This window comes from Mesocricetus auratus, unplaced genomic scaffold (genome assembly GCF_017639785.1).
Source record: "Mesocricetus auratus isolate SY011 unplaced genomic scaffold, BCM_Maur_2.0 contig_11204_pilon_obj, whole genome shotgun sequence".
Taxonomy (NCBI): Eukaryota; Metazoa; Chordata; class Mammalia; order Rodentia; family Cricetidae; genus Mesocricetus; species Mesocricetus auratus.
Window position 1 is genome coordinate 2,732 of NW_024433173.1, and position 4,961 is coordinate 7,692.

Sequence of the window (4,961 nt, forward strand, 5' to 3'; positions counted from 1 at the left end):
TTTGGCAGTTCCACAGGTCAAAGGTCATAACCCCAGTTTGTTAAAATTGTTCACAGGCCAAGATTCACAGCCCATTTTGACCTAGTTCTTTATTGTTCAGGTCACTGTCATTGCATTGCTGATGATTTTGTGGAACAACTGGAACTCCTTGGGACTACATGTTTTATTCTCCTACTGATTCACAAATGCTTCCACTACTACATCAAGGAGACCACACATTCTTTAGAGGATTTCAGACTATTTCTTCTACAGGAATAGACAATGGTGTTGAGTTTATTCTAACTTCACCTCACTGATGGACTATCAAACTAAGTGCCTTCTTTGTGTATGATTATCCAAGACACAGTTTCAAAAGAGACAGAAAATTAATTCAGTAGCTATCATTTAACAGATAATGTTCTTCTTGACATTTATGGTAGCATTTTCTGCCTTACTCTATGCTGTTTAATATTCTGTGAAATATCATCTTACCAGATATCGGCATGTAAGAGACCTGAAATGAGAATCCATACATGTACACATCTGTGTTTTATGATTTTCATGAATCCATGTCTTCACATAATGGAAGTTGGTAGTTAAAGCATCATATTAATGCATTTTGTTTTTAAAAACTTTTCCTTATCTAAGACTGTTGTAGGGTAAATATTAAAGGGCTACTTACCATGACCAAAGTAAAAATTGAGCCTTTGTATTCAGGTGATTTTATTACTACATGGAAGGTAGCTTCTCACAATGCATACTAAAATTAATCTTATAGGGAGCATTTGAAGGCAAGAATACCAGAACTGATGTGTCCTGACTGGCATCTGTCAGGGGTGGGTGAGCATTAAAGCAATCAAGAACTTTAAAAGAAGCTAAAAACATGCAGTTATTTGGGGCATTATGACTCCCAGTTTATAGTACAGGATTGGATACTTTTCCAAGTTAATTTTCATGAATGAAGTAGAAATGAGAGGATTAGTTTCAAAACGAACCAAAATGTGGCCACCTGAGGCAAGATGAAGGAACATTTGCCATGTAAAGACCATTGGTATACTCAGTCATATTATGAAATTGTCACTTCATATCTTTATTAAGATTAAACGTAATTATTGATATATTTAATTTTGTCAGCATTATTTAAGCTGTATACTTTTACATGATAACTAGAAAATATACATATTTTCTGGAAATCTTGCATTGCATTTTTCTGTAGGCTGTAAAATTATTTCTCATGGTCCAATGCCACATCATTGGGAATGTTTGGTTTACTATGAAACATGATAGCTCTCCTTACATCGTATGTACATTCTGAGTAATTACTCATTCTGAAAATAACATATGTAGAAAGTACATCCTTCTGACAATCTTTAGGATTAGTTTTTTTAATAGTTGGGACAGGCCTTCAACAACTGAGCTTTTTGAGAACTTCTCTTAGACCTAGTGATTCAGTCTCTCTATAACCCCATCAATTAAAGCTTCTCCCTTCACTAAAGGTTGTAAATATTTGTCAGTATTTATTTGTGCATAAGAATATCGTATCCACATTCTGATCAAAGTTTTCCCAAATCACAGAATGGACTTCCAGTATCTGGCAATCAGATTTATTTACTTAATACGAACTACAACTGGCATTCTGGGAAATTTCTGCCTAATTCTCTACTATCTAATCCTTTACTGCAGAGAAAACACATTAAAGCCTACAGATTGGATTCTGATGCTCCTAATGGCAGCCAATGCCTTGATCATTTTCTCTACAGGAGTGCCCCAAACAATGGCAATTTGGGGATTTAAGCATTTCCTGAATGAGTTTGGATGTAACCTTCTCTTATACATTCAAGGATTTGGAAGGAGTGTGTCCATTGGAACCACCTGCCTCTTGAGTGTTTTCCAGGCTTTGACCATTAACACTAGGAGATCATGTTGGAAGGATCATAAAGTCAAATTAGAGAAGGTCAACGGCTGTCACATCACCCTTGTTTGGAGCCTGTTCATATTGATAAATTTTCTTTATTTTCCATAAAGATTTTTCAACAGGGATAGTGAAAATGAGACTAGAAGATGAGAATTTGAATACTGCTCCATTGTAGGATGGGATAAAATTTTTGCTTCAATCTATGCAGCATTGGTGGTATTCCCTGAAGTATTCTTTTCTGTGTTCATATTGTAGTCAAGTGGCTCTATGATTCTTATACTGTACAAACACAAGCAGAGGGTTCAACCCATCCGCAGCCCTCATGGTTCCAGCAGAAACTCCTCAGAATCCATAGTCACCCAGAACATCCTGTTGCTTGTGTCTACCTTTCTGGACTTTTATACTCTGTCCTCCATCTTAAGAGGCTACACTATTCTTTTATATAATCATAACTTGTTGTTGGTGAATATTAACCGCATTACTTCTCTCTGTTTTCCTTCATTTTTTCCCTTTGTCCTCATATATCGTTACTCTATTGTTTCCAAGCTTTGTTTGATCTGTAGAAGAAATATAAAAAATTTAATGTAATTTCACGTATGAAAATGATCTCTTTTACTTTTCATCCTGATGTTCAGTCTCAAGTTGTCAATACAGAATGTTAAATAGTTAGCAATTTGTCTTTTTAATTTAGTTATAATGAATATGTGAATTTTGTCAGCCAGTTGAATCAGCAGTCTAACTGATCTAACCTATTGTATGTGGTCTATTGTACTGTTCAACGTGAAGCATTGATAGGCTTCAAATTTGCCCATCCACTGTGCAAAGGTTCCAGCAAAATGCTGTCAATAAAATGACATAGTTGAGGCTTCCATTCTGTCAGGTGATCCTGTATTCTTGGTGATTTCACAGACAGCATTGTGTAGTATAGAATAACTGTATGAATGCTGAAATAGTGACTGGGAATGAAATTGTGTGTTCGGGGCCCTCTCCCCATCAAAACTGCTCTACCCATCATCAATACCAGAAAAATATTAGGAATAATATCTTTCATCTATTACAAAAATCAATTCTTGATGGATGGTTTTGGTGTAAATCTCACCTTGGTTTTAGCAATTTTAGCCTCATAAAGGATATTGATTTGTATATTGTCTTTGCTGATGTTCTGTCTTTATTTGTCTTAACATCAGTGTAATGCTATCTTCACCGAAAGAGTTATAATGAATTTAACACAGCCATTATAGAAATCAGATTGTGTTTTCATAAAAAACTGAACATGGATACTATTTGACCCAGGTATTCCATCCTTGTGCTTAGACCTAGAGAACTCTGTATCATACACTGGAGACATTTGCACACCCATTTTCATTGCTCCATTATTTAATATAAAAAAGGAAATGGAGGTCACTTACATATGTATAAATGGATAAAACGACAATTAAATTGTGTGTATTGTAAATAGGTTATTATTTGAGAACAGGAAACATGATAACAGAAAGTATGTTGGTACATTGTTTGTTATATAAAGGATAATAAAATTGTGCTGGGTCACACAAACTCTGGATGAAATTAAAACTTCCTATGTTTTCCGTCAGATTCAAATCATATCCAATAATGTCTAATGGTATGTAATTATATTTGTGTAAGTATAATTTCAGTATCCTATTGAGAAAGTAAAAAAAATAAAGGTAGTATTAAGTGTTGACTTGATAAAAGGATGCATGTTTTATGAAAGGTGATATAATGTTATTATTTTTTCTAGTTACTAATCAATCTTATTTTGGGTACAAGTGCCATAAAATGTAATTGCTAGTGACAATGTTAAAACCTCAAAACTGCAGGGTTTCACCATGGCTATTCAAACTACACTGAAGTTTAGTGAAATGTACAATATTGTGGCCTGTTCAAGTGTTAGTATGATTCACTATTTCATTGTTCCTCTTTAATCCGTTTATTTGTGATTTCATTAAAGTACACCAATACTAGTTTAAAAAGAATTATCATTACCATCTTTCCAAAGATTCAGGAATGGTTGAGCATGTACCTAATAGTAAATGTAATGCGTTATGAAGTTGAACTCAATAATAGAATTGATATGATTGTAATATAAGATGCCAGAATATCTTTATTTTCCTTTGTTGATCACATTATTGATAACAGATTCTACTCTCATACAATATATCATTATTACACTTGTCTCCCTCGAAAATTCCCAGGTCTTCCCCACCTCCCTTCCATGCAGATCCACTCACATTTGGTCATTAGAAAGGAAGAGTCCTCCAGGAAGAGACAAGAATTCATAAAAAATAAAATATAGCAACATAATAATATCATATGAAAGCTGCAAAATGGCAACTAACAAAAGGAAACAGCATATAAATCTCTGTTGTTATGTCCCCATTTTCATTTCTGATTCTGCTAATTTGCAAGGTCTCACTCTGCCTTTCGTTAGGTTGGATAAGGGTTTTTCTATCTTGTTGGTTTTTAAAAAAAACTCTGTTTTATTGATTTTATTGCATTTTTGTTTCTCTGTTTTATTGATTGTAGGCATGTACTGCTCCTTTTCATTCTAGTGTTTTCAGGTGTTCTGTTAGTTCTCCAGTGTGGCTATTTTCCAGTTTCTTAATGTGGACCCTTAATGCTATGAACTTGCATTAGATATCACCTCTTAGAACTGCTTTCAGAGTGCCCTATAGGTTTGGGTATGCTGTGCCTTCATTTTCATTGAATGCTAACAGTTCTTTGGTTTCTTTCTTTATTTCTTCATTTACCCAGGCATGATGCAATTGAGCATTGTCTAATTTCTATGAGTTCTTGGGGTTTCTACATTTATGTTGTTGTTGAATTCTAATTTTAATCCATGGCCATCTGATAAGTTACAAGACATTATTCCAATTTTTATATCTATTGATATTTGGTTTACTGCCAAGTTGGTGGTCAATTAGAGAAGGTTACATGTGGTGCTGAGAAGAAGGTGTATTCTTTTGTGTTTGGATAGAATTTTCTATAGATGTCTGTTAAACCCAATTGGGTCATAACTTCTGTTAGTTCCTTTGTTTCTTTGTTAAGC

General features: G+C 34.2%; 1 pseudogene; it reads left to right on the forward strand.

Annotated features, from left to right (window-relative positions):
* Positions 1-1,549: 1,549 nt before the first annotated feature.
* LOC101830202 lies at positions 1,550-2,482 on the forward strand (annotated as a pseudogene).
* The last annotated feature ends 2,479 nt before the right edge of the window (positions 2,483-4,961 follow it).